The 12,205-nt window shown below is 40.7% G+C and overlaps 1 protein-coding gene across 6 annotated transcripts in view; it reads right to left on the reverse strand.

Moving 5' to 3' along the window:
• Positions 1–12,205, reverse strand: part of PPP1R9A (protein phosphatase 1 regulatory subunit 9A) — a 110,962-nt gene that overhangs the window by 71,791 nt on the left and 26,966 nt on the right. The gene's annotated exons all lie outside the window — the stretch shown is intronic.

Below are 12,205 nucleotides of genomic sequence, written 5' to 3' on the forward strand. Positions count from 1 at the left end.
AAGTCTCTCTTCCCTTCCTCTGCTCATGGAACATTTCCAGATGTTTATAAACTCTTTGCCCCCATCTGCAGTACAGAAGAGAGTATATACCTGTGCTTTTAACTCAGTCAGTTTGGCTTTGATTTTCATCTCTTTCTACGGATTCCAATGCCATTGTCCTAATTATACATTTTCTAAACAATCTCTCCCTAAATTATTTTCCCCAATTGTACCTATTGCTTCAAAGTACAAGCTTATTCTTTGTTCAAGGTTTTCCTTGTTTGCCTGAGGCAAGGATTTATTAGGGTGATATCTTTTATTGAACCAACTGCATAGCTGGGATAGAGTTAGAAAAGCTTTGACTGCAAGACATTCTTCTTCTGGTCTTTAGATCTTCTTTGTCCGAAACTCTCAATGCTTTCTGGTCTAATTTTTAGCAATTATATTTTAGGACTGGCTTTCGTTGTAACACCAATTTCTTCTAGTAGCTTGATATATACTGTAAATAGATGTTCTGTATACTACCATACTGAAGACAAATAATCACTATAATATAATATAAACTAGTCAGAAAAGCTAGAGATAAAATTAAAATACTCCTCCAACCTTGATTTTAGTAACAGGATCAGGTGCTTTCAAATGCAAAACAATGTGCAAAGCAAAACCAGGCCACATTGAGCCATTTTATATGGTAAATAAATTGTTTCCTAACCATTTAGGACAAACATTTTTAGTTATCTTTAAAAAAATTGCAATGAGATTCAGGAGATTTATAGCATTGCACAAAAGAAAAAAAAATCCAGTGCCATTGCTGACACTGAATTCTTGAAAGTCATTTGGGATTTTGCAACAATGCATGATTGATTCCTATGTATACACCCAAGCCTATTCCCTAGGACCAGTGATTTGTCAGATGACTTATGAAATCACAGGTTAGCAGAAAGGATACAACTCGGAGATTACCTGCATGTTATAGAAGTAAAACAGCTAGCAATTTCTTCCAAAGGGTAAAGAAAAGTGATTATATTTGAAATAATGAGGCCAGGAGTTCATGGGAGGAAGAGTCTTTGCTTCCCAGAAAACATATTTGGCTTGCAAATATCAACAGAAAATACTGAGGGAAACAGAACACAAATCAGTAGTTTAACCTTCATGAGAACAGATCTCAAACTGACACTGAGATCTCAGACCCTACAGTCATGAAATCCAACATTGCAAATCAGCAACTATTAAGGTTTGTACGCAATGAAAGGGAGAAAAGGGTATTAAGAACCAGTTCTTTGAGGCTTCTCTAATCTACCTCTTCCACATACTGAAACAGAAGTTTGTACAACCTGTTTCTGTCTCTTTTGACATACAGCTTTATGGGATATTATGATATAAAATTAATAGCGTCAAGATGGAGTCCACTCATGTTTACCATACATTAACATTTTCTATGGAGCAATAAGTGAAAAGAAAATATGGTAACCTTCTCCCCCCAACACACTTTTCACTTAAATCAATTAAGCCAACTGTTTGTGAAAATACATTATATAGCTGTCACCATCAGATCTGTGATATGTAGATATATGGTGGCTATATCCTTATGATAAATTGTGCAACCCCACTATAATATATGTATCATACACCTCTGATCGTTTCAGTGCCCTCTGTCCACTAAACTATTTTCCTTGGGACATAAATTCTAGCTTCACAGTCATTATATACATCGTTTGTAGGCCTAAGATAGCAAATATAAGGTCCTATATTACTAGTTGGTTTGAAGTTTGATATTTTCAGGGCAAGTCTTCATGGCGGTAAAAAGGAAAATCTTGGCTTTCAGCTGAAGATTCCTGAAGACAAATATTTAACAGTGATAAACAATCATTGTTATAACATAAAAATGATACTGTAATTAGTAAAATACATGTTCAGTTTCTCATTATGACAGTTTTGACAAACTTAAACAACACTATTTTAGATTAGGGTGGCCAAGTTGCGGCATGCGTGCCAAAAATGGCAGCCTCTATGCCACAAATGGAAGCCTCTGTGTCAAAAGCGGCAGCCTAGGTACATGGCAGATCAGGGATGGAGCACAGCAGCAGATAAGAAGCAAAAAAGCAGATTGAGAAAGGAGTATATACAAGAAGCAAAAAGCAGATTAGTGGATCAGACCAGGAGCAGAGAACAGATGGGGGCAAATTAGGCAGAGCAAGGGGGGCAAAGTGGCACTCAGGGAGCATGTAGGACTTGTGTCACTCCTGCTAAAAAGGTTGGCTTCCACTGTTTTAAATATTTTGCCCTGTTATATTCCCAATCTTTAAAATTCAACTTAAAGGTATCAAAACAAATTTCTATATGTATCTGTTATTTCATAACTTACTGTCATAATGGCAAAAATATCTACACTAATGTTTTCATTATCAATAAATGCTTCCATAGATGAATGGAGATTTTAAAAGCTAAATGTTAATTAAATATTTAAACTCAATCCAGTTCTAACTATGAAAATATAAAATATCATAACCAGGAATGTTTAAATATGCAAAAGAGGCATAAGGTTCTGAAGCACTGCCTGGAAAATTAGTCGCTGAAGCATAGTATGCACACTTCAATAAAAATGGCTAACTACATATTTCCTTTGACTGGTTCACTAGATTCAGGCACATATATTTTGGATATGACAAATTGGTCCCGAGAGCCAAGAGTATTAAGCAGAAACATAAAATCTATGTGCAAGGGTATCTTTAAGAAGCTATATTTGTAATAACCCTGTTTTTTAATATAAGGCAAAGACAGTGTTTAACCTTTTAAAATTCACTGAGACCTCATAATGACAATATTTCTCTTAATTTAAAAAGAAAACAAGAAAACAGACATCATACTTTACATCAGGGCTATCTAACTGGCAGCCTGGGGGCTATGAAGTAGAGAGAACTATGAAGTAGTAGTATTACAGGTCATGCTCAGTGGTGTGCTCAGTGGCGAACCCAGAAGTCGACTGGAAGTACTTCCAATCCACTTCCGGTTCCACCGGGGAGCATGCCGCCTGCCCCCCCCCCCCCCCCCCCCGCCACTTGCCATGCTGGGCAGCATTTGCTGCTTCCTCCCCTCTCCCACAGCACAGACTGTAGCCAGTATGTGGTATGCTAGCTGTGCCCCCCCAGACCCGGGAGACACCAGTTGTTGAATGGGGAGCATTGGGGGGGGGGGAAGGGGGCCCGGCATGCTCCCCAGTAGACCCGGAAGTGGACCAGAAGTGCTCCTGGTCCACTTCCAGGTCTGCTGCCGAGCACGCTGTGGGGAGCCCCCTATGCTCCTGTGTGACACTCCATCTGCCCCAGCATCGCCGCATTCACAAGCCACCTGGTACCTTGAGGTATGTAGAAAAAACATTTAAAGCTGTGTCTATGGCTGAATCACTGAATCTTTCTGAATTGATTCCGAGAGTTTGATCGTTTGAGCGCTATCCTCTTTATAATAACCCTTTTATATTTGAAGACTCTTATCAGATTCCTCCTCAGTCTCCCTTACACCAAACTAAACCCCAATTCTTCCACCCCTAATCATTTTTGTGGCTCTCCACCAAATTATTTCCAATTTGTATAAACCTTTTAGTACAGCATCCAGAATTGGACACATTATTCCAAATGAGACTTCACCAGTGCTGAATCAAGTGGAATAATTTCTTTCCATGACTTGTGAGCTGTTAATACACTGGAGTATGCTATTAGCGGTTTTTTTTTTGTTTTTTTTTTTAATACTATGGATGCATCTATATGTGCTGTTAGCAATGTGCGCTGGAGTTTGTTGTTCCTGAGTGCAGTATTTGACCATGTGCTCAGGACTGCAGCACGCTGAGCCAGGTCAGGGAAGCTCTGGTTGGCAGGGAACCCAGAGGGTCAGCTTGCCAGCCCAAGACTGCTCTGACCCAGCTCGGTGTGCTGCAGAGGGACTGGCTGGGGCATGAGGCTACTCCAGTGGGAAGCTAGCCAGCAGGCAGCCCCAACCAGCCCCGTCACTAGCTACACATGCATTGCTGTTCACTAAAGACCTCCACCACAGGACAGTACTTGTACTTACAAGTACTACTAACCTGTGGTGGAGTTGATTAGTTTCCTGCAGCCTAATAGGGCTGCACGTGTAGATGGTGAGACTCTACATGATATCTCATGTAGATGCACCTTATTACGTTGTTGACTCATTATTCTTCAAGTCCACTATAACCCACAGGTCCTTTTCTGTGTTACTGCAGCTTCACCAGTCATCCCTGATATGTATTTTAGCAGTTGATTGTTCCATCCCATTTCTTAAAAACACTACTCCAATTTATCAAGGTCAGTTTGAATCTTAATCCCTGTCATTTAATGCTCCTACTACATGACCCATCTTGGCGCTGTCTGAAAATTTACTAAGTATCCAATTCAATTCCATCCTCATTAATGTAGGTATTTTGAATAGTACTGAACCTAGTACAGAGCCTTGGGAAACTGCACTTGACACACACTCTCAATTAGACATGGAGCCATTGATGACGACTTGTTGAGCATGATGACCCAACTAGGTATACACCCACCTTAGTATTTTCATCTAGATCAGGAACCAGCAAAGTACAGTTTGTGGGCAGGACCCAGACCATGATTTCAGTGGCATTCCAGGAGTGGGGGGTTTTGCCCAGGTCCACGCCATGCAAGTTCTGAGGAGCTGCACTAATCCGCTCCCCTCCCCCAACATCTTCCCCCCTCTCTCCCCAGCTGTGGCGCAGGTTCAGTGTTCAAATGGTGAGGAACTGCACCATAGCAGGGTGACAGGTAGCTGTCCCCATAGTGTATCTGGGACTGAGAGAAAAGCAGAGGCAGTGCAGGTGCAACTTACAGCTGCCTAGCCCTGATGAAGATCTCCACTGGTGATGTGCCATTAAAAACCATAGCCCGCACTGGACCAGAGCTGGGTTGTTCTAGCCCATGACTTGCAACAGCTGCCGGCTGTTGATTGAGATTGTGCTCCTTTAGCTTACTTATGAGAACGTCATTAAGAACCAGGATCAAAAGCCTTGCTAAAGTCAAGGTATATCACATCAACTGTTATCCCCTACCCACCAAGACCCTAATATTGTCATAAAAAGAAATCAGGATGCTTAAGCTTGACTTGCTTTTGACATGCTGGCAGTTCCTAATCACACTGTTATCCTGTAGGTCAGTGATTCACAACCAGGGTACCTGGGCACTCTGGGGTGCTGTGAGATCCTTTGAAGGGTGTCACTGAGGCAGGAGGAGATAAGTAGATAAGCTCAGGCTGTCCCTGCCAACTGCTTCCCCACCCCCACTGCCTGGACCCACTTCAAGGAGGTAAGCACAGTAATAAATAAATTAGTTTTTGAAATGGGGTGCAACTCAATTCAGAAAAGTGATGGAGAGGTGCCTTGAGTTTCAGAAGGTTGAAAACAACTGCTCTAGGTGCTTAGAAAAATATTTCTTGACAAAATCCCCAGTATCTTTCTAGGTATCACAGTTAGACTGATTGATTTGTAAACCCCTGGGTCCTCCTTGTTCCTTTTTAAACATAAGCACTATGTTTGCCCCTTTCCAGGTGTCTGGGAATTCAATAAGCTCTCAAAGACAACAGCCAATGGCTCTGCAGACACCCCTGCCAATTCCATGTGTACTCTAGGATGAATCTCATTTAGCTCTGTTGACTTAAAAACATCCACCTCATCTAATTAATATCTAATGTGTGCCTTCCCCACTCTAGGTTGACTGTCTTCTCTCTGATCCTTGATGCTAACTGTGCCTAGTATCTAACAGGTGATGCATCTGTGAAATTTGAAGTAAAGAATGCATTCGATTCTTTAGCCTCCTCTGCAATATTCACTATTACCTTCCCATTCAGCAAGAGACCTACATTGTCCTTGCTCTTCATCTTATTTCTAACATACAGAATGCTATATACTAGGGGTGTCAAACATTTGGACTGCAGACCAGATCTGTCTCCCAGAGCTGGGGCATTTGGCACACAGCCTTGATGAAGGGGACCTTCCCATGGCTGTAGCCAAGTGCCTGGGCAAGAGCTGGGGCACTGGAGCCCCAGCAACAATGAGGAAAGAAGCCTGGCACTGTGATTTGTTCTGGCAGCAGCAGCCAAGCTGCCTGGGAGAAAGCTGCAGTGCTGGAGCCCCTGCAACATCGCAGGAAGAAGCCCGGCACCAAGGTTTGTTTTCACAGGGGCAGCCAATCACCCAGGATACTGGGTCTCTTCCCAACAGGACCCAGACCATAAAGGCGAGTAACCATGGGCCTGACTGTGCCTGTAGAACCAGATCCATACCACTCACCTGGCCCATGGATTTATCCCACACCAAGGCCAGGTGAATTTGATACCCTCTAAATACTAGGAGCAACATTTTCAAACTTCAGTACTTTGATTGCTGCAAACCATTTTGTTCTGTACTTTCACAAAGCAATGCATGAACTGACTTTTTTAATGTCTACATTACTAAGTATGCATCACCTTGCCCAATGACCAGATGTCAAACACACTGTTAAAGATGCTGTTAAAATAAACAGGTTCAGAGCTGAGATAGTAGCAAATATTTGATTTTATCCTTGGGTGAGGGAAGAGAAAATCTAAGTAAATAGAAAATGTAGAGGAAACGAATATTTTTCCAGAATCATGGAGGTGAAGGAAGGGACACCACAAAAACTGGCAACTATTCCCAAAGATTTCCTGCAGCTTACTGAGAATTCAAGGATTTTAATGCATATTTAATACCTTACTTTCTTGAACTTTTTCAAAATAAAGTAAACAGGGATGTCCAGAGTTAAATTCATTTAAATAATAATACTGAGAAAACCAGTTGATTTCATTTCTCCCTCAAAACCACTGGTGCCAGAAGTATTGGGAAGGAAAAAAATTCTTATATTATGCAGAGAACACTGAAAAGGTCACACAGGTACTGCGACACCCTATGCTCCATGTTACACAGTTGAATAACTCTAATCATTCTTTGTGAATTACATCACTTTAGGCATACAACCAGCTCTTCTTCAGTTAAGCTTAACTGCACAAGTCTTTAAACCCATCTGATTTAACTAACAGGAGAACAAAAATACTGCAGCATTGTTTCAAAGAGGAAATTGTAGTGTTTACTGTCTAATGACTCAAAGGATTTAAAAAAAATACCATTTAAAAAACCACAAAGACAAAAACTTCAACCTTTGTAAAGCTATGACAAATTTCTTGTCAGATGATTTCTTGCAGAGAGAAAATAGAAGTTTAGAATGGATTGTCACCTTGAACTTTAGGCACAGGCTGCTAGTGCAACCATGTAGTTAATTCCTTTTGTGTCATCTTTTAAAGTGCCTTGTGTGGATGCCAACATTAGGGAAATAACCATATCATTAATCCAGAGTGCTAAAATGGTCTCAACCCTGCAAGAGGAGATGAGTTTTATTTAGAAGCAACAGTATAAACTGAAAATAACACCAGTTTTCCATGAGTAAAATCAAGCTCTTTAAAAAATGTCAGCTTCAAAGTACAGAGGCCATGGAGTTCTAGATAGATACTGACTAAGTAATTTACAAAATGACCACCTCTTATTCTATGTAATTTCACATGGACATGATCTGAAATTGAAATAGTCAAAGATATTAAAAACTAATATTTTGAAACTCTAACATTAAATACATTCTAAATAGCACCATTAAAAAGTCGTGTAAAAACTGGTAAGATGGTAAAAACTCTGTTAGAGCATTTAGATTAATTATTCCTACTGACAGAGAATCCTTTAGTCAAAAACTTGAATGCAGCTAATACATTAAATGTCCTGGAACCACAGGTTCTTCTTTCATTGGCCTGAGAAATGAAAGACCTCAAGGTAACAAACTTAAGTTCAAGCCTGTCCGGTACAAGTGTGCTGGTGGACAAGGCTCCTTCCCCCCTGCATATCCAATAGCATCTCAACTAAATGCTGACTTAAATATTCTGAGAATATGCTGAGAAGCTAACTACAATCATCTGCAGTATTCCACAGCATTTAGGAAAATGGCAAGCCCCTCCTCCCACCCTACATGCATCTTAAAACAGTTGCTAGAGGGAGCACACAATGCACATTTCCCTAACAGACACAAAAGCAGCAAATGCATCACTACCATGTCTTGCTGAAGCATCCTGCACATATACAGCATGTCCCTGATTATCTGCTTAGCTGCCACATCTCTGCAGTCCCATCCCATAAACAGACATTCAAACATGTAAGTGGTAAATTACCTATGCCGAAAAATGCATGGAGATATAAACTGTAAATTAAATGAACAGAGAAATTAACTGAGTAGATACTTGCTAGGGATGGGGTTAGCTATGTTAGTCTGACATGTTAACATCTGATGAAGTAGGTTGGTGCCTATGAAAGTTCATGCCTCTCTGAACTAGTTAGTCTCTAAGGTGGCAGCCAGCCCTACCTTCTGCCATATTTGGAATGGATATTTTAGTATCTGGTATGAATGGTGATATTTTAAACCAACTGGCTTAAGGGTAAACTTGCTCCAGTCTCTTGAGTGTTTTTATTTTTTTCAGGCAAAAACCCAAACCAATATGCATATTACTAACTCACCTGACACTTGTTTTAAGCATATGTCCAGTACTTCTAGAGTGGTGGTTTTCAAACTTTCTAAAGTCATGGCCCCTTTCATATAACTTCTTCTATTGCTGAACCTCTACCCCTACCTTAAAGACTGATGTGGAACCAGGCAACACTAATCTAAAAAAAAGGTTAAAATGTCAACTCAAAAATAAATACAGTGTTTTATTTTAGCTTGCTGAGCTAACCTCATTTGCTTTTTGCAAATAGGTTATTTGTACATTTCATGTTGCTTAATTGTCTGTTTTTTATCTGAATGTGAATATATTCTATAAAGTGGTTTTCCATGGAAAGTTCATTCAAATAAACAAGATGTCAGGACATAAACAGTATATCCAGCAACATTGGATAAATGTACTGTGGGATGTAGATGGTGCTTCATAGGCACCAATATGGTTCACAAAGCTAGAATTTTAAGTTTAAACTTTAAGGGCATTCCTCATTCCCATGGAAAGATTGTTGATGACACTGTGAGGGGGTTTTGTACACAGTGAGAGAAACAGCATACCTGCAATTCATTAGATTTTAAAGTTAACACCTCATCAGAAAGAATAGGAGAAGTCTGTGACTTCTTCCCAGGGCCGTCCCTAGGGGGTTGCGAATCAGAATGACTGCCCCAGGCCCTGCGGTCAGTGCTGCATAGGGCCTGGCGCTCCCAAGCACCATCACTCTCCCCCTGCTGGCTCCAGCCACTTGCCACCCACCCTCTCCTGCCCCGGGCCCCACACAGGCTGATATGCCCCAGGCCCCGCACCCCAGAAGGATGGCTCTGCTTCTTCCTACAGGACACTACTGCATACATTTATACCAGTTAAATACATATGTGATTTTATACTGTGCTCAGATTTAGCAAGGTGCCAGAATGTGCAGTGAATCCAGGAGTGTAGGTTGTAGCCGTGTTGGTCTAAGGACATAGGCAGACAAGGTTATTTGGGTAAATATGATATCTTTTATTAGACCAACTAAATAGTTGGAAAAAAATGTCTTAGCAAGCTTTCAGGTTTAAAAACCCTTCATCAGGCTGAGGAAGCATCTGCAGTCAATGTGTGCTCTTCCTGGATGGAATGAATAGTAAAGAAGCCAGAGGCTGGTATTTCAAGCTGTTTTTCATCAAGTTCCAAGATCAGCAATACTAAGTAAATACCGTTCTTCCCTATTGGCTCTTTCCCCATGGCCCTTCCCTCCTTGCTCACGTCTCAGAGGGTGTTGCTTAGATCCCACAGAGAGAGAGAGAGACAGACAGACAGACAGACATGGACTGTGCAGAACTAATCTGCACACCTAGCTGCTTGCACTACTAGACAAAACCTCCACCATCTTTCACATTTGAGATAAAAAAGGTGAAGAGGGACAAAAGAACAATCCTACCCAACTTGTAGAATGGAAAACCCTCCATATCTTTTAGAATGAAACACTGGTGAAGACAGCTTCTACTCTTAGCTTCTGCTCCATACCCTGGACTGTAGGAAGAGGTAGGGATCCCTTTTGATCTTACAGCATCAAGAATCTAGAGTCTGGAGAGAGGTGTGCATGACAGGAAGAAAAAGTAGTACTGTAGTGTGAGAAAATGGGGAAGGACGGAAGCTATGCACATGTGCACACATACGTGTAGTAGAGGGATCAGAGACGAGTGCATGTGGTAAAGAGACAGAGAAAGAAAACAATGTTATTAACCTTTATCATAAGTACATAATATTTCAGAAACTGGAATGGATGCCCTGCTACTAGTGTGATCCGTCGGCTGTACCAGCCCCAGTTACTTGCAGCGGTGCCACTGTATAAGCTACCCTAGCAGATAACATGATTTTGAACAAAAATAATTTAGAGACAGACAGACATCTCTGCAAATATACAGAATTGTTAAAGAATCCTTTCAGAAAACAAATATACAAAATATATAATTTAAAAGATTACTTTAAAAATGAGGGTGGAGATTAGCTGGAGGGGAAACAGGAGAGTGGAAAGAAGCTGATGAAAAGTCTGAATGTGGTGGTGCATTTTAACCCCTGGCTATGGAAAAGTAAGCACAACTAAGAATTTTATTTTAACTGAAAGACTGCACTTATAATTCATTGCAGTAACATAAAAAATAAAGCTCTGATCCATGGAGTGAGACACAAAAACCTGTTATGATTTAAAAACTGGCTTAGTGACAGAAAACACAAAATGATAATAAATGACCATTTATTGGAACAGAAAGCAGTTAACAGTGGAAAGCCCCAGGGACTGGTTGTAGCTGCAGGTCTGCTGCTGAATTTACTCTTTAATGATCTACAGGATGAATTAGATTGTAACAGTGAAATCTGCTGACAACATAAAATTATTTAGGTTAATAAAAAAGTACCACAGTTTTGAGGCACTCCAAAGGAATATCTTTAAACAGAAGAATTGGGAAACCCACAGAGAAAGTGAGAATTAATATAATTTCAAGGTGTTGGAAATCATGACAAACAATTTAGATTTTACACAGGCACTGTTCAGTTCAGTGAAATATCAAGGAGGCACTGTGGAGAACACTCAAGAGGACATCTGCTCAGTGCCAAAGAACAGTTTAAAATCTGATGGAATACTCAGTTACATTAAGAGGAGGACCAAGGCCGGTATAGAAAATATAATGGCAATATTTATAATGAAAGTGCACTTGCACTTTGTATATTACATTCAATTTGGTTGCCCTTCTTAAAAAATAACTAAGATAGAAGCTGTCCAGAAAAAAGATAATAAAGATGACTAAGCAATTTGAATATTAAGAGGCATTTTAAGGACCGAGATTAACATATGTGCATTAGAAAGGAGAAGACTGATGATCCTACAGTCCTCATTAACACTAGCCTGTCTTCACATGAATGTAAAAAAAACCCACCAAATGATGTTTCACCCCCTTCAGGATACTGTGCTGCCCAGATCTGCAAGTTTATGATTCCCACTCTACAGTGAGGCAAATAAGAAGAGTCAGTCATCTCTATGCACCATCCCTATGGACCTAATAGAGGTTCACCCACTTTGTCCAAGGATCCACATGGAGGGAGGAACAGACTGGCTGGGTCAGGGTGGTTGGGAAGGTCACACAGTCTCCCCTGAGAACTTTCTGGAAAAAAAATATGCCCTGGAAAAATAATACTTATCTTTTCAGATGAACCAGCCAACATGGCGATTGGGATCTATGGTCCCAATATAGGCCTGATGTCAGAGGCAAGGGGAAAGAATGAGACTAGAGAGACACTGCATTGGCTCAGCACTGCCTATGGATCTCTGAGGGTTTCTAGATTTTCAGGCCTACCCTATGGTCTGTTCTATCACAAAATGATGTAAAAGGAGCTCAAAGACCAGACTGATTTTTACCACAAAAGAGCACCCCCCGGTGGGTTTTAATGCTGGACATGATTGCAGCACTAGGTGTTGCAGAATTAAGCCATAAGAGGGCATACAAAAAGCACAATAAAGATTTCAAGAGAGAATTCTTCCAGTAATTAATAAAGCTATAACATTCATCCTTTTAGGCTGCTGACAGATGTGGAAAAAAAAAGCCAAAACCTGTGCTTTACTGAAAGAGGCAGCGAATTAGTTTGACCCGGCTCCACAGCTCCTGTACAGACTGTGCATTTCAGC

The sequence above is a fragment of the Alligator sinensis genome, unplaced genomic scaffold, assembly GCF_000455745.1.
Source record: "Alligator sinensis unplaced genomic scaffold, ASM45574v1 scaffold196_3, whole genome shotgun sequence".
Lineage (NCBI taxonomy): Eukaryota > Metazoa > Chordata > Crocodylia > Alligatoridae > Alligator > Alligator sinensis.